The 18,964-nt window shown below is 39.2% G+C and overlaps 1 protein-coding gene across 1 annotated transcript in view; it reads left to right on the top strand.

Annotated features, from left to right (window-relative positions):
• The first annotated feature begins 398 nt into the window (after positions 1–398).
• LOC143982681 (bile acid receptor-like) overlaps positions 399–18,964 on the top strand; it is a 132,064-nt gene continuing 113,498 nt past the window's right edge. The window contains exon 1 of the mRNA XM_077481607.1: positions 399–553. The gene's annotated coding sequence lies outside the window, so the exon portion shown is untranslated. The remainder of the gene's footprint in view (positions 554–18,964) is intronic.

The raw sequence follows: 18,964 nt of genomic DNA on the forward strand, positions 1-18,964 counted from the left end.
TGTGTGTGTGTATATATATATGTATATATATATATATATATATATATATATATATATATATATATATATATATATATATATATATATATATTGTATAAAGATAAAGTATATATTATGCACATGCACAAAAACTGCAGCATGTAATCATTTAACCATTCTCATGCCATAGAAATTGCTACTGTCTGTTAAGTAGGTAAAAGTTTTGTAACAATTGGGCAAAAGAGCATAACTATTTCTTCACTCCAAGCAAAAGGACTATGGGAATGTGTGACGTTTGGGTCCCTGTAGCCTCTGTCCCCAATGATCCACTTTTTATTTGATTTATGTCTGTTTCGCTGCCCTTGCAGTGACCCAGAGGGAGGGCTGTGTGGGAAGTTGGTGTGTGAGATTATAGAGAGGGCTGATGAAGCTGTGGACTTTGCAGAACGTCTGGAGCCTTAGTATATGCACAGAGACTGATAAATAGCCACGAAAAAGACATCAGGCTTAATTAGGCTTTCCAGCTTGAAGTGGTGCCTACATCTGGAGATAGCAGTGCTCATCCAAACTGTATGTAAGTACAGTGCATACTATGTATAAAGTTATAGCGCAATTACAAGTACAAAAAGTCCATGTATATATTTTTTTTAATTATTTTTTTAGCCTATTCCAATAAACATTCCTTTATTTCACATTTACATGTCCTGAATCTGCTGATTATTTATTGAGTGTAGTTTTATTTTTAGTATGTGTTAGATTTACTTTTGTAACATTTTTCATGTTTTATATTTTAAAATATGTTTTATTAGTGTAACAAGTCTACTTCTTTTTTCATACTATTTACTTTTATTCTAATTGTAATATAATACATAATATTTCATAATTTTTGCAACAAATATAATATACGGTACCATTTGTATTAAAAATAACATAAATGTATAGTAAAATATAAGCTTGATTTATTCATTTATCAGTTAACTATTAGTAAGCATAGTTATGTGCTGGGCTCTTATTATATTATTATTATTATTATTATTATTATTATTATTATTATTATTATTAATAATAATAATTAATGATGTTACTATAATATACAGATATATTGATTTAACTTATATGTATATATGTCACAAAAGTTGTTGCAGGCCTTTAGAGCCCATCTTTAAGTTTATTTTGAGGTGGAAAATATAAATGGAGCAACTACTGGTAGTAATTCATGTGGTGTGTGGTTGTACCTTAGTTATCTTTTTACTGTTTCCAATGACTAATTGTTGCAATCTTACATGTTGTAGCTGTCCTGAAGTGGGTGTTGCAGCTGTTAGTATGATGTATGATTTTAAAGTGTTTATTCCCAATACATGGGTAAAAGATATAGAGTTTGTTCATATAGCTGTGAGGATCCCTATAGCACTAGGATCTTTGAGAATTACCACATCACTGAAATGATACAAAAATGTTATAAATACCTGAAACATACATAAGTGACCCTGGATTTTTAGTCAAGTACTTTATTTCATGCATATTGATGGTCCTAAATATATTATTAATAGATACATTTTTCTGCTATAGCCTAAAACATGAGCTTAAATAATTCTTAACAAATTATAGAATTCATTTTCTATTAACTATTGTCTAGCAGATTGAAAACATGATGTAATAAATGTAATGGTGCTTTTTTTAGGTTGGACACTACTCATCTTTAATATTTTAGAAGGGAAAGTGAACTAAAAAATTGCTAAACTCAACCTGAAAGTAGACAGCCATTTTTTTCTTGGTCCCATTGGGTTATGACAAATGTTGTATTATTTTTTATGTATGATTTAAAACTCAGAAGAGAAATCTGATTTGCAAATGTGAAAAAAAGTCATATAGTACTAAAAATATGGTTGTCCTCTTATAGCTGAACACCAGGGAGATGTTAAAAAATGCCAATGAATGCAGCATATTTATTTAAAAAGTGATCAGTGAGTAACTAAGTCCCCTGTGTAACCTGTTTTTTACTGGTTGATCCTGTCAGTAGGTCTGTTGATTTTCCACTTCTTTTAACATGTCATACTTTCCACCAAAAGAGGCAATTACCAGGGTTGAGACAAACCACGTCACACTATGAAATTAAAATGTTGTCACCTTGTGAACAGTGGTGTATTAAATGGGCTTTACACACTGTAGGTAACAAATACATTTAAAGCTACCACTTTTTAAGTTACGGCAACAGGTTTTGTTTTCTTTTGGGAAAACGTTTTTTTTTTCCCCTAAATAAAATAAAAGCTGAGCATTGTAAACACTCCCAGTAGCTTAATAGTTTTTTCCAACCCCTGTAACCCCTCAGTCCAACCCCTCTGCAAAGGCAGAGAAAACTGTAAATTAAACCCTCTAAAAAAATATATATATATTTATTGAATTTATTTTCCTGAATGCTATCATTACTAGACTAGTTTGACAGACATTTTAATCTTTTGCAGGTAAGATAGTTCTCATGTATGTATTTCAACTATGTATTTAGCAATTTACCTGGAGTCTACCTTAGTATTTTGCTTAGTCTGTCCTGTTGTCTATGCAAGTGTCTTCTCAGTATGCTTAGCATCGATATGTACTATACATAACCACTGAAATGGTAGTGGTTTTAGAATTTTACACCTAGATCAAACATTATTAAATCTAAAGCCGTGCTAAAAGCTGTTTATCTTATTTATTATTTCTGTGATGCATTCTGTTTTAATCATAATTGTAACTCCTAATATTTTAGATGCCAAAAAGTAACTTATGTTTTTATGGTACTTCAAAAGTTATCATTATCTTTTATATTTTAATTATGTTCTTATATTTATTTCAATCAAATGCAAAATAAAAGTGCTTATCACATAAAGAACATTATCAAGGTCACCCATAGAATGTGTTTTTACTAAGTACACTTACTAATTACTTTTTGAGCAAGCTTAGGGACTAGGTACTTACTTTTTACCAAATGGCATAATTGAGGCTCTCATTTGCTCACATAATGTTTTGTTGTTTTATTGCCAATGAGCAGGTTACATTTTAGGCTTAAATGCTTGTAATGTTGTTGATAGCACTATACACTATACAATATATATATATATATATATATATATATATATATATATATATATATATATATATATATATATATATATATATATATATATATGGAACCATATTGGATTAATATCTGTAATAGTAATATACAAAATGCAAGATATATATATTTTTTTTCATTTTACGTGCCTTTATTTATACTTTCCTCTACACCTATATTGCGATAAAGCTGTCCAGCAAAACTGAAGGTTATAGAGTTGTTACCACAGACCATATAACACTGACAGGGGTTATCTTTCCTTTATATGTTTTAAATCTGTTGCTGTAACTGCTTCAAACATATCAGCTGGAGTTAAGCTTTAATTTGTTGTTTACTTAAAGGCTAAGCTCACCTTTTCCAGAAAATAGCATATGCAGTCAAGGGACCCCAGTAGTTATTTAAAAAAATGTGAAACTGTAAAATGTTTTTTAATGTTATTGTGATAACTGTAGGCTATTTGAGACCACCGAAAGCCAAGTTGAAAACCTCCCATTTACCAATACCCACGTCCTGCCTTGTTACTAGACTCAAAAATCTTTGGTTTTCACTCACCCCAATGGGTTTCACACAATAGTGGGGGAGATTGTCCTAATGAAGCAGGACTTGGGGATAGCTAGCTGGGAGTTTTTTGGCAGGGCTTCTGCGAAAAGGGGGGGGGGGGGGGACAAAAAAGCCTACAGGTATTACAAAAAAACCTGACGCGAATTTTACATTTTGTACAGTTTTTTCATACCTAATGAGGTCCTTTGACTGCATGGGCTATTTACTGGAAAAAGTTAATTTAGCCTTCAAAGTCCAAGGTTGGCCGAGGTGGAGATTATGACATTAAGGAAGCTTTGTATTAATTGATTAAAATACAAGGCCTCTCCTGAATGGCAGGGATGTACTAAGACCAATTAAATCCATACCTGGCTGTAGACAAAATACATCTCATACTGCTATCAGAACACTTTCTTACTGTATGTAGCCAATGCTATTACAGCTTGTTACATCAGCCACAATGGGCAGACTGTTCTGGTATGTAAATAATTAGTTTGATCCAGCTTGGCCCAAACAATTTATTTAAAGCAATAGTAAACCTGGAATTCAACTTTAAGAAACCAAAAATGCTATGTGTTACTGCTAGCTACAGACTGCATCATATGTCATATTTATTTTGCTCATAGTTCCACTTTAATTGTTAATGGATGTAAGGGTGACATGCTTTTAAGTATTTTAATACCTTTTTTGTTGAAGTTTGACTTCAAGTAGAACTTGTGTCAAACTAATGTAAAAAATCATATATGTGACATAAGCCGTTCATACCAGTAAGACTAGGCCCTCTGTTTTTCTAGATAGCCTCAGAACAGGGACATAAACACAGGGGTCACAATTGCAACCCAGCTCAATGCTCCAGGAGGCCTGTGTGGCCCCCCTGTACACATGGAAAGGAGAGGCAGCAGGGATGGAATGTAGAGAAACCAATCCCCACCATTTTCCTTTTGCAGCCGCTGAAAGCCTGCTTCTCCTCCTCTCCCTTCTGTGGGCATTCAGTGGCTGCAAAAGGAAAATGGAGGGGGGATCGGTTTCTCTGCGTGCTGCCCCCACTGCCCTCCCTATCTAGGTCCTGATGCCCCCCTGTGTGCTTCTGGCTTTGCCCCACCCTTCTCCCGCTAGCTGCTGTGGGGGATGTGTCAGGATGGAGAGCAAGGAAGGGGTTGGTAAATATGTGATTTACCGAACCCCTTCCTTTTCTAAATGGACAGAGACAGTGATCATTACTGATCACTGACTCTGTCCTATCACAACTGAAACAGAGTAAACTGTGTTTACTATATTTCAATTTGTGAATGAATGGGAAGCTCTGTACTTACCGAACCCCTTCCTTTTCTTAATGGAAAGAGACAGTGATCAGTACTGATCACTGATTCTGTCCTATCACAACTGAAACAGAGTAAACTGTGTTTACTCTATTTCAGTTTGTGAATGAACGGAAGCTAGTACTCTGTGCTATTCCTATCCATTTATTCTGTGCAGCTCAGGCTGCAGGAATGGAGATTGAGGGCTGCGTCTATTTAGACCCCTGATATTTCACAACAGCCTCCCAATGGGGCTCTTAAAAGACTTGTAAAAAGTAAAATTGTACAAAAAATTAAATTAAAATGGCAAAAAAAAAAAGTACAGACATAAGTGGCAAAACTACCAGGGCCGCAAAGGTCGCACTTGCGATCAGGCCATGATTTCATTAGGGTCATGGCCATGGGTCAGAGGGGCCCTTCATGGTTTCTTGCACCAGGGCCCTGAAGGGTCTAGTTACCTACAACATTTTGTAAATTCCCTGTTAGTTCTGACAGTAACATTGAATAGGCACTTTCATTGGTAGGATAACAACACTCTTCTGCTGTAAAATCACTGCAGCATTGTCACTCTGCTGCTGTACCCTCTTAGGTAGACCATACAAGATACATGGGGGGGGGGTTGAACAACAAAAATGTACTGATTCCTCCATCTGCAGATACAATGTGGATGGGGGAATCAACCCCACTCATCTATTGTATTCTGCTAGCTAACGATCAGTGGCAGCACTGATCGTTCATTAAAAAAACCAGACAGGCTGGTTGCACACAAGTCGATCGATAAATCAACTTGTGTACAGTTGGCAAGCCCATACATGGATTGGAATATGGCTGGTTCTGGCTGGACCAGTCGAATTTTGATCCATGTATGGCACCTGCTGATTAGCGAGGGGAGACACGATGGAGCTCTACATACTGTATGTAAGCAATGACTGCCAGCAGGGGTGTGGTAGTTTTTGTTTCCCTGCAAGGGGAAATAAGGGAATAAAATCCACCACATCCCTTAGTAAAAGCTGCACACATAGTACACAAAAACACTGGTTAGGCACACATTTAACCCTTTGATCACCCTAGATGTTTAACCCCTTCCCAGTTAGTGTCATTAGTACAGTGACATTGCATAGCACTGATCACTGTATTAGTGTCACTGGTTCCCACAAAGTGTCAAAAATGTCAGTTAGTGACAGAGTACAACATTCGGAGGGGGGGGGGGGGGGGGGTTGTACAGTGTTGGCTAGCACCACAAAGGAAAAAGATTTGGGAGCACTTATTTCATAAGATTGCAAACAGTGTGTCTAGGTAGTGGAAAAAGTGAATAGAATTCTAGGATGCATCACTTGAGGGATTGGAACAAGGAAGTCCTGGTTCCCCTATATCTTTAGTTAGACCTCATTTAGAATACTGTGTCCAGTTCTAGAGACCTCACTTACAAAAATATGTTGATAGGATAGAATGAGTCCAGAGACCGGTAACAAAAATGGTTAAAGGTCTGAGGGCTAAAAACCTCAGGGGAGAGTTCAGAAACCTTATATATTCAGTCTGGAGAAAAACAGGGAAAGGGGAGATATGACTGAAACCTTTAAATACATGAAGGAGGTGAATAAGGTTCAGGAAGGCAGTATTTTTAATATGAGGCCACAATCAAGAACATGGGGATATGACTTCAAGCCAGCAGGAGGAAAATTCAAAACTAATCTTAGAAAGTATTATTTTATTGAAAGAGTAAGTTGATACTTGGAATAGACCTCCAGCAGAGATCAGTGAACCGTAAGTGGTTTCAAACATGCTTGGGACAAACATAAATCTATACTTAGGTAAAGAGAGAGAAAAAACCCCCAAACAAATACAAAGCATACATTTAAAAAATGGGGCAGACTCGATGGATCACTTGGTCTTTTTTTTCTGTCAGCACATTTCTACATTTCTGTTGTATCTGTTTTCCTGTCTTTCCTAGTGAAGGTTCACATGTAACCTCACTCACCCCATTCCTTCTACCTTAGTGTGTTATGACACCCCCCCCCCCCCCCCCGCCAACGCTCTTCTTCAATGCGAGTCTCCTCCATTGCCAATTCTTTACCCTTCCACTAGCAGTTGAGGTTTTACTCCTTTCTGTGTGGCCAATGCTCTCTTGGCTCTTTTTTATTTTAGCTGCTTGCTTTCTTCCTCACTCATTTCCTCCTCTCTTCCCATTTCTGCCTAAAGTACAGTTCTCTATGTTATTTATTTTTTCCTTCATTTGTCCTTGGTTTACTTGGTTTCTCTGTCATGTACAATAGTCCCTGCTCAACTATGATCAAGTCCAGTTTTATCCCTTGCTTCTAATTTCCTGACAATATGTAATTTGCCTCCATCACAAACACTACCTCTCCTCTTCTCTTTTAATCTTGTATCTATCCAGTGGCGGCTGGTTCTCAGTTTTCTTGGGGGGGGGGGGGGGGGACCTCCCAGCTGACCTGGTTGTTTTTCAGCATTTTTAGCCTAACAGTCACATGGTAGAGTCTGAGGGCATCGGCAGCAGAAAAGTATCCTGAAATCATTAGCTTATGCTCAGTGCTGTGTTAGCGGGATGCAGGGGGGAAAGACGATAGGGAGAATACCATGACAGTACCTACCAGGATTCCTGGGGTTAAAGAAAATTTGTTCTTTGAAAACACGGGGCAAAGAAATATGTACACTTTACCGGTGGCCCCACCAGCAGCACATACTCAACTGATGTTTCCTATGCTCTGCTGCACCATTTGGCTTCCGGAAGTGGAGAAAGTATTTTTAAGTATGTAAGAGCATTAAAGTGGTTGTAAAGTTGTAATGTGGTTGTAAACCCCATTTAAAATTAGACCTAGGCACATATATCTGTAGTGTTTACTTATTCGTCTCCAAAGCTCTAAGTGGCATGTCTTTCTGCTGCTCCTTTCCTCTGTTATCAGCAGAATCACTTCTGACAAGTTCTCCGACACACAAGTTAACAGCAGCTGAAAATTTGTGTCGGGGAGGGAGCTTAGAGGTAGATAAGCAGAGAGCTTGTCTATTCACAGTACAGCTCTGCATGTTCCTTCATTCCTCTGCCTATGTGTAGTGGAGGTGTGTCCCTTTCCTCCACTCAGCTCCCACACAGTGTAAGGCCAGACTCCACACCCACTGCTGAATGAGGAAACACGATTTCTAACATGACCTGCACTTTCCAAAGAGTCTAAAAAGGGAAAGACGCACATATACATGTAAAGCGTATGTAGGGAGATTTATTTCATCTCTGTGTTTCATCTGAGGCTATTCACTTCACTGGGTATAGGAGAGGGTTTACAACCACTTTAATCGCCTCCAGCGTTGGTGCTTGGTTTCCAGCTCTGTCAAATGTGGACAAGAAGACAGACCATAGACCTGGTTGTGATCCAAGACACAACCAGTGGGGGAGTGAAGTGAAGGTAAGTATGTGCAATAGGCATGGACAGTGTCTGGAAATGAAAAACACACAGATGTCCTGGGAGAATGGTTACATACATTTAAGTGTTTATATGAGGTCCACCAGTTTCTACCCTTAGCAGGGTACAAGGGTGGCCAGAGTAAAAAGCTATGAGGAAGCTACAGCATGAAAACATATTGATGTAATTTTGAGTGACAACTCATCATGAACTCTGCCTACTCATTTCAGAGCTACTCTTTTATTATGCTAGTCTACATGTGTACATCTGTGCTTAGAGCACTCATATTTGCCAACTGTCTGTTATTTTGAAGGGCAGTCTCAGGTTTGGGAATATTGTACTTGAAATGTTTGTATAACACACATTTACTCTTCAGTGTACCATGCATACTGCAGTCCACACTTCAGCATCAGGTTATTCTGCACTTAAATTAAAAAAACCTGTGAACTGCACAACTGAAAACATATATAATCAGTGTAGCAGTTGCCAATAAGGAGAAGTCAACTCCCAAATTTAACCACAAACAATGAACAGCAGCGCTAACTATGATTTTTCTGTGATAATGTAACAATTACAAAAATAAACAGAGTAACACATATTGTGAAAACATAAACATCTTACTTTAAACAAATAAAACCAACGTGGTATGTGCTCTTCAAATAATGGGGTTGATTAACTAAAACTGGAGAGTGGAAAATCTAGTGCAGCTCTGCATAGAGACCAATCAGCTTCCAGGTTTTTTTGTCAAAGCTTAATTGAACAAGCTGAAGTTAGAAACTGATTTGCTACCATGTACAGCTGCATCAGATTTTGAACTCTCCAGTCTTAGTAAATAAGACCCAATGTATACAAAATTCAATAATCTCATGTCAGCCCTATAAGTTTGATTAAAATAAATATGATCAAAAGAGCTTAATATGAAGATTAGTGATGAAATTCCAAAGTCCGGTGTCTAATCAGTGTATTTGTCCTTTAATTTGCTTTTTAATGTGCTCCAACACCAATCCACAGTATACAATGCATTAGGATGTCAAAATGAGCCAGCTTCAGCCGCTCTCCTAATGCTGAAAGCTCTAACCTGATCAACTGCAATGTTATCATCTTCACAAACCATGCCCTATGCTTTTGTTTCTTGACAACTTCCAGGGGAAGGCATAGGGCGTGGTTAGGGATGTGACGCCATCACAATTGATCGGGTTAGAGGTTTCAGCTATAGGAGAGCAGCTGGAGACGGCTTGTATTGACATCCTAATGTGTTTTATACTAGTGTTGGTGAAGACACTTTTTAATGTAAGCGGGTGGTGAATATTTAAATTTGTATTAATAAAATGGACAATATTGTGCAATAAAAGCCTCCTTTTTCTTCCTTTCTCTTTGATGTTTATGAAAGGAGTTGGGTTTAATGTGACGTATTGCAGAGGTGCCGTGCTGGAAAAGTATCCTAAAGATCCTGATGAAATCTATAGATTTGAGCGTGTATGCTGGTTTTTGATATATACTAGCAACTCCATCTGGTGAGTGTTTTTGGGCATTTGGTGGTGAAAACTTTTGATTGGTGGTGGAGCACATTAAAAAGCTAATCAAAGGATAAATGCACTGAATAGACACTGAACTTTTGATTTCCAAGCACTAATCTTTGTATTAAGCACTTTTGATTATATTTATTTGAATTGAACTTATGGGACTGATATGATATTATTGAATTTGGTACACATTATTTGAAGAGCGCATACCACTTTGGTTTTTATGATCAAAGAATGTAGAATAGGACTATTTGGGGTACCAAGTAACCACAAAAGGTTTAAAAAACATATTCTGTATTCACAAAGTTTTACAATGTTACCAGGGACCCATTCTTCAGGGTCTCTTTTGGATTTGCATCCTCTCTCTTTTTTACCAAGGCATCATTTGGTTTTGTGTAGGTAAGTTTATTTGTAGTGGTTTGTAAGTGTCTCTTCCTTTTTTTGGAACTGTCTTTGATATTGCTATTGTTACTTATGTGTATTTAGTTTTTAGAATATACTGTAATCTCCTGATGAAGACTCTCTATGAGTTGAAATACGTTGAGGTTTTTCAGGCTGATATTCAAGACATCTTCATTAATGGAACATATATATGATGCAGATAACCATTGATGGATTTAATTGCAATCTTTTATATGTATGGTAACATTTTAAAGCTTTGTGAATAAACAATATTTTTAGAACTTTTTAAATTGTTACTTGGTACCTAAAGAGTCCCATTCCCCATTCTTCAATCATATTCTATTAAAGATTACACTTTGGTTTTTATTTGCTTATATTAATGGATTGTTGTTTGCACAATATGTGTTAATTTGTTTTATTTTGTAATTGTTACATTATCACAAAATAATCATAGCTAGTGAGGCTGGTATTTGTGGTTATATTCTGCACTTAGCATCAATCTGTGTACACTGCTGTATGATGTGCACTCCATAGGTCTTCACTTTAAGTACTGTGTTGCATTACTATACCTAACAATGCACTACATAATGTTTTGTATATATTGCATTACATAATGTGCAGAATTGTGTAGATAGAACAATAGGGGACAATACAGGGGATCTCATCATTCTTTAAAATATAATGCACATTGTACAGAGTGTAATAGAATGCAGTATAGAACACTCAGCACAATGTAATGATTGGAAGAGTGTGTATGTAACACCCAGTGTGCATGTTGTGCCTCCTAGAAGCAGTTGATACCTCAGTTACCACACCAGGGGCCTACATGAATACTTTCAGCTGGGGGGTTTGAAAACCTTATCTGAGCTTTAGCTGGAAAGGCCTTTTATGAGGGGACTACACAAATACTATGCAATAATATGGGAACTCATCCCCAATGCCAGTCAGGCCAGCACACTTTCTTCCAAATACCACCAGTCCCCTGCCTGAACCAGTGTCCACACTTCCTTTTCATTCCCTAGATACAGTGCCTTGAAGAAAGTATTCATACCCCTTGAAATTTTCCACATTTTGTTACAACCAAAAACGTAAATATATTTTATTGGGATTTTATGTGATAGACCAATACAAAGTGGCACATAATTGTACAGTGGAAGGAAAATGATGATTACAAATTACAAATAAATATGTGAAAAGTGTGGCGTACATTTGTATTCAGCCCCCCTGGGTAAATACTTTGTAGAACCACCTGCAATTACAGCTGTAAGTCTTTTTAGGTATGTCTCTACCAGCTTTGCACATCTAGAGAGTGAAATTCTTTGCAAAATAGCTCAAGCTCTGTCAGATTGGATGGAGAGCATCTGTGAACCACAATTTTGCCACAAATTCTCAATTGGATTTACGTCTGGACTTTGCCTGGACCATTCTAACACATGCATTTGCTTTGATCTAAACCATTCCATTGTTGCTCTGGCTGTATGTTTAAGGTCTTTGTCCTGATGAAAGGTGAACCTCCGCCCCAGTCTTAAGTCTTTTGCAGACTCTAATGCCCCGTACACACGATCGGAAATTTGGCCAGCAAAAGACTGATGAGAGCTTTTGGTCGGAAAATGCGACCAGGTGTATGCTCCATCGGACTTTTGCTGGGCGAATTCCCGCCAGCAAAATATTGAGAGCAGGTACTCAATTTTTCTGTCGGAAAAAAGTTCCAATCAGAAATTTCGATCGTCTGTACAAATTCTTAAGCGCAAAATTTCTACGCATGCTCAGAAACAAATCGATGTATGCTCAGAAGCATTGAACTTCATTTTCTCGGCTCGTCGTAGTGTCGTACCTCACCACGTTCTCGACGGTCGAAAGTTCAGCAAAATTTTGTGTGACCGTGTGTATGCAAACCAAGCTTGAGCAGAATTCCATCGGAAAAACCATCCAAGTTTTTTCTGATGGAAAATTTGCTCGTGTGTAAGATTGCCCTGTATTTGGCTTCCCTGTCCCTGCAGAAGAAAAGTATCCCCACAACACGATGCTGTCACCACCATGTTTCACGGTGGAGATGGAGTGTTCAGGGTGATGTGCAGTGTTAGTTTTCTGTCACACATAGCATTTTGCTTTTAGGTCAAAAAGTTCAATTTTGGTCTCATCTGACCAGAGCACCTTCTGCCATGTTTGCTGTATCCCTCACATGGCTCCTTGCAAACTGAAAGTGGGACTTCTTATGGCTTTCTTTCAACAATGGCTTTCTTCTTGCCACTCTTCCATAATGGTCAGATTTGCAGAGTGCATGACTAATAGTTGTTCTATGGACAGATTCTCCCACCTGTGCTGGGAATCTCTGCAGCTCCTCCAGAGTTACAATGGGCCTCTTGGCTGCTTCTCTAAATATTGCTCTCCTTGTCCTGCCTGTCAGTTTAAGTGGACAGCCATGTCTTTATAGGTTTACAGTTGTGCCATACTCTTTCCATTTCCGGATGATGGATTGAATGCTTTGTGAAATGCTCAAAGCTTTAGATATTTTTTTTATAAGCTAACCCTGCTTTCAAATTCTCTACAACTTTAAACCTGACCTGTCTGGTGTGTTCTTTGGCTTTCATTATGCTGTTTGTTCACTAAGGTTCTATAACACAAACCTCTGAGGGCTTTACAGAACAGCTGTATTTATACTGAAATTAAAATACACACAGGTGGACTCTATTTACTAAATAGGTGACTTCTGAAGGCAATTGGTTGCACTAGATTTTAGTTAGGGGAATCAGAGTAAAGCGGGTTGAATACAAATGCACGCCATACTTTTCACATAATTGTAAAAAAAAAAATGAAAATCATTTATCATTTTCCTTTCACTTCACAATTATGTGCCACTTTGTGCTGGTCTATCACAGAAAATCCCAATAAAACACATTTACGCTTTTGATTGTAACATGACAAAATACTTTTTCAAGGCACTGTATAAGCCACTGAAATGATGAGGCTCAGTCTACTTCTTGCTCGAGCTTTTCTTTACTTGTGCAATAGGCATCATAACAGTCCATGCAACATGGTATTTGATAGTTCAACGCTATGTAGCTTACAACAGTCAAATTCTTCATGATTCCATAAAATACAGCTGATACAACTCTATACAACACTTTGCCCTCTCCAGGGCTCTCTCTAATTGATTCCTTCAGCTTTATGGTCACCACATAGGTGGATTTTCCCCAAAGGACAAGACCAAAACATATGCTCTACATATCTATTGGTAACAGGCCCCAAGTATCCTACAGCAGTTTGTACTAACCACTGTCTTCTTCCCTGCTTCACACAGTACTCCCTATCTCAATACCTTACCACTCATTATCTCTGAGCTGGACAGGGAGTGGGGACCTCTAGTGAGGAACTAAGTATAATCTAAACCTATCCTGAGAATTGGTTGCAGCAGGGTCCTACATGCTAAGTGCTGCAAACTATTCTCAGGATAGGTTTAGATTATACTAGAGATTCCCCTGCACAGTATCATGCATTCTATAATCCACAATGCAACACCTGGTGCACTGGGTGTTGCATACCTCACACTCCTCCAATCATTACATTATGCTGTATGTTTTATACTATGTAAACTCTGTACACTGCATATTATATACCCAACAATTTCCCACACTGTAAACTGTGTTGTCTATTTTCACTGTTTATTTTACACTGCACCCTGCTCCACTCTCTATTTTGAATACCACATACTCCACTTGGCCCCACTATTTACACAACTTTAGATCCTATACCATACACTGCTCCACTCTCTACATTGTACTGTAAGTCCTATACTGGATCTGGCTCCACACTGGTACTATATGCACACTATACTGTTTAGTATATACTCCACTATATGTAAAGTACATACACTAACACTGTATCCCCGCCAATCCCCCCCCCCCCCCCCCCAACAGGCCCCACACCATATTGCATCCGTTGTCACAGTAACTCCTAAACCTCATTTATGGCAATATTTTTAAAATTAAATTATTTTAGAGTAGTAGTGTTTGGCATGAGGATCTCAGTAGCTGGGGATTTGAACTTACCGACCTGGAGCTGGGCTTTAAAGGAAAATTCCCACCTAACTAAGAAACAAATATTGACACAGAATGTAAAACCTAGCAATACCTTTTATTTATCTTAGGTAACTTTCATTCTAGAGTACCCTCAGTCTTTTCTTTTACAGCCAAAATGATATGTTATGTAATATATATCCTTGATAAATGACGGCACAAATGATAATGGCTTCACTAAATGTAAACCATTGGACACAGTTATTCATGTCTCAAATAAATATTATGCAGAATATGTCACTACTTTACATGTAAACAAGCTGCTTACATTGATGGAAGAATGTTTATTTCAATTACTAAGCAATCACTATTTGGAGTATTAGTTAAAAAACGTAAAATATGTTAATAAAGAAAAATAAGTATTTGATTCTAAACATTTCCATGGCTGGATTTTTGGAGGATTACTTAGTTTATTTAAAAAAAAAAAATTGTGTTTACATTTCTTGATATTACATTGGTAAATGCTAGTATGTAATTTAAACTTAATCTCTGGATATTGAGTTACAAACTAAGCCAAGATTTGCACATTGGGCCTTTGATTCTCACGTTATTCTAGTTTGTGAGAAAGAAGGCACAAAAAAACAAAATTGCTCTTAATCGCTTTCCGACCAGCCACCACAGTTATACTGTGGCAGGATGGCTCCCCTTTATGAGCCATCGTAGCTGTACGTTGGCTCTTTAAGATGCTTTAGCAGATGCCTGCAGCGTGTTACTAGAGCTGATGCACATGCCTGGTGGGCGCAATGACCGCCCAGCACCCGCAATCTCTCGTGACAGAGCGAGAACCAGGATATGTGTGTGAAAACACACAAATCCTGGTTCTTTCAGGGGAGAGGAGACAGACAGATCGTCTGCTCCTACTAAGTAGGATCACCGATCAGTCTCCTCCCTTAGTCAGTCCCACCCCCCACAGTTAGAACACACTTAGGGAACACAGTTAACCCCTTGATCGCCCCTTAGTGTTAATCCCTTCCCAGCCAATGATATTTATACAGTAATCAGTAGCTATTTTTAACTCTGATCGCTGTATAAATGTCACTGGTCCCAAAAAAGTGTCAAAAGTGTCTAATCAGTCCGCCACAATGTCACAGTCACGATAAAAATCGCTGATCACCACCATTACTAGTAAAAAAATAAATAATAATAAAAATGCCATAAATCTATTCCCTTTTTTGTAGATGCTATAACTTTTGCGCAAAGCAATCAATATACACTTATTGCATTTTTTTTTTTTTACCAAAAATATGTAGAAGAATACATATTGGCCTAAACCGAGGAAACATTTTTTTGGGGGATATTTATTATAGGAAAAGGAGAAAATTTTGTGTTTTTTTCAAAATTGTCACTCTTTTTTTGTTTATAGTGCAAAAAATAAAAACCGTAGAGATGATCAAATACCACCAAAAGAAAGCTTTATTTGTGGGGAAAAAAGGACATCAATTTTGTTTGGGTACAACATCGTACGATCACGCAATTGTCAGTTAGGAAGGGGGCAAATCCTTCCGGGCTCAAGTGGTTTATCAACAGATTAGCTACTGTGCCTGCTGTTGCACACCAGTCCTATTATATATAGTTACTATACACTACAATTCCGGTTGCTCCTATGTAAGTGTTTTGGAGGTCCTTCTAACAGAGAACAGAATGCTGGAACTGTGACTGTACATGACTGCCATCATAAATAGCACTTTTTCATCATCGTCCTAATGGAGGCTCGGTGGACCATTTGGTCTTTTTATGCTTTCACTCTTCTATGTATAGCACTGACCCCCGAAGGAGCTGCTGGTTTTTTGTTGGGCTTACCATTACCTCAGTTGCTCACTGTGTCCGTTTTAGGGGTCCCGTTGTAGAGTGGATTAAAGAATATGGCTCTGACACTTAGTCCTTTTTCCAAAGATTTATTTGAAATAAACTATTTTGAAATAGAGGGTTAAGGGGAGTTCAGGTACCTTGTAATTGCGGGTTAGAGGTATTTCTTTGATCCAGAGGACAGACAGTTTCCGGAGGCTGGATCTAGCTATCACCGGATAGGCCTCTCTCTCTGACCTAGCAGCCGGTGAGATGCTCGAACAAAGTTTCTGCCACACACTTGTGAGTAGGGATGAGCTTCGAGTTTGAGTCGAACTCATGTTCTACTCGAACATTGCCTGTTCGCCTGCTCAGCGAACAGTGAACAATTTGGGCTGTTCGCAGCAAATTCGAAAAGCCGGAGCACCCTATACAAGTCTATGGGAGAAATCTAAAGTGCTCTAAAGTGCTCATTTTAAAGGGTAATATGCAGGTTACTGTCCTAAAAAGTGTTTGGGGACCCGGGTCCTGCCCCAGGGGACATGGATCAATGCAAAAAAAAGTTTTAAAAACGGCCGTTTTTTCAGGAGCAGTGATTTTAATAATGATTAAAGTGAAACAATAAAAGTGTAATATTCCTTTAAATTTCGTAGCTGGGGGGTATCTATAGTATGCCTGTGAAGGGGCGCATGTTTCTGGTGCTTAGAACTGTCCCTGCACAAAGTGTCATTTGTACAGGAAAAAAAGTCTTTTAAAATCACTTGCGGCTAAATTGTCGGCTCCCCGTAATACAGAGAACACTCAATGAGTGTTCTCTGTATTAGCCGACAATTCATTCATTCATTGATAAAAAAAATAAATAAAAAAAAAAAAGCTTGGGGGTTCCCCTAAATTCAATTACCAGGCCCTTCAGGTCTGACATGATATTAAGGGGAACCCCGTGTCAAATTTAAAAAAAAAAATTGACGTGGGGGTCCCCCTAAATATCCATACCAGACCCTTCAGGTATGATATGGATATTAAGGGGAACCCCGCATCAAATTTAAAAAAAAAAATTGACGTGGGGGTCCCCCTAAAAATCCATACCAGACCCTTTATCCGAGCACGCAACCTGGCAGGCCGCAGAAAAAGAGGGGGGGACGAGAGAGCGCCCCCCCTCCCTCCTGATCCGTACCAGGCCAACATTGGGAGGATGCTTTGGGGGTCTGTGACCCCTCAAAGCAGCTTGTCCCCATGTTGATGAGGACAAGGGCCTCATCCTCACAACCCTGGCCGGTGGTTGTGAGGGTCTGCGGGCGGGGGGCTTATCAGAATCTGGAAGCCCCCTTTAACAAGGGGACCCCCAGATCCCGGCCTCCCCTGTTTGAAATGGTAAGGGGGTACCCCTACCATTTCACAAAAAAAGTGTCAAAATGGTTAAATAAGACAAACACACTTTTGAAAAATTCCTTTATTAAAAATAAAAAAAATAAAAAAAAGATTCCAGCGGTGCTAATCCACTCTTGCTATCCAGCGACGGATCTCCGGGGTCCAGCGATGGATGATCATATCCAGCGACGGGGGATCTCTCAGTCCAGCGCTGTCCATACATCCTTCTTCTGTCTCCACTGCGGAGACTCCGGAGATCCCAGCGATGACGTTTCTTATATTAGGAGGGCGGGGCCACCTGACCCTGCCCCTCTGACGCTGGAGAGGGAAGCCAGGGGTTCCCCAGTGACGTGTGGGTGACCCCGCCCCCTCTGATGTAACGCAGGTTTCCGTTACATCAGAGGGGGCGGGGTCACCCATACGTCACTGGGGAACCCCTGGCTCCCTTCACCAGCGTCAGAGGGGGCGGGGTCAGGTGACGAGTGGCCCCGCCCTCCTAATATAAGAAACGTCACTCATTGAGTGTTCTCTGTATTACGGGGAGCCGACAATTTAGCCGCAAGTGATTTTAAAAGACTTTTTTTCCTGCACAAATGACACTTTGTGCAGGGACAGTTCTAAGCAGCAGAAACATGCGCCCCTTCACAGGCATACTATAGATACGAAATTTAAAGGAATATTACACTTTTATTGTTTCACTTTAATCATTATTAAAATCACTGCTCCTGAAAAAACGGCCGTTTTTAAAACTTTTTTTTGCATTGATCCATGTCCCCTGGGGCAGGACCCGGGTCCTCAAACACTTTTTAGGACAGTAACTTGCATATTACCCTTTAAAATGAGCACTTTAGATTGTGAACGTTCGAGTCCCATAGACTTTAATAGGGTTCTAAAGTTCACACGAAGTTTAGGTCTGTTCGCAGGTTTTGGTGCGAACCGAACAGGGGGGTGTTCGGCTCGTCCCTACTTGTGAGTGTATAAAGGAAGCGTTGTGCAATCCTCTGCCACAGGAAAGTACAACCAGCAACTTGTTGAGAAATTAAAGAACTGTCACACAGTGCCAGTTTCTTTCAGACGATCCGGCAATACTGTGTGATAGATGACCCGGGATGCATCCTCCAACTGAGTCTCCAGGCTCTTCCAGAGATACCAGCCTTGTTGCTCGGACCTCTCCTGAAAAAGTCCTTCCCTGGATCCTCCAGTTGCTTGGCTTCTCCCTGCAGGCAAGACAGCACAGGACCACCCATGGATTGGTAGGCCCCAAGACTTTTGGGCCCACCCTTTCAGTTACAAAGCCTTAGGCCAGCCGACTCCAAGACATAGAAACAGGCAGCACACACCTCAGGCCAGGAGGGCCATGAGGTCTGGATAACAAACCCCAAAAATATGGGGCGTGTACCTTAAGTACCCTTACCCAGAATGCGCAGCAGGTGAACCACTACCACTGGGCTATTTCTGAGTAAAAGGGGTACCCAATGCATTCAGC

Source organism: Lithobates pipiens, unplaced genomic scaffold (genome assembly GCF_037356315.1).
Source record: "Lithobates pipiens isolate NorthernLeopardFrog02 unplaced genomic scaffold, aLitPip1_a1.2 Scaffold_16, whole genome shotgun sequence".
NCBI lineage: Eukaryota > Metazoa > Chordata > Amphibia > Anura > Ranidae > Lithobates > Lithobates pipiens.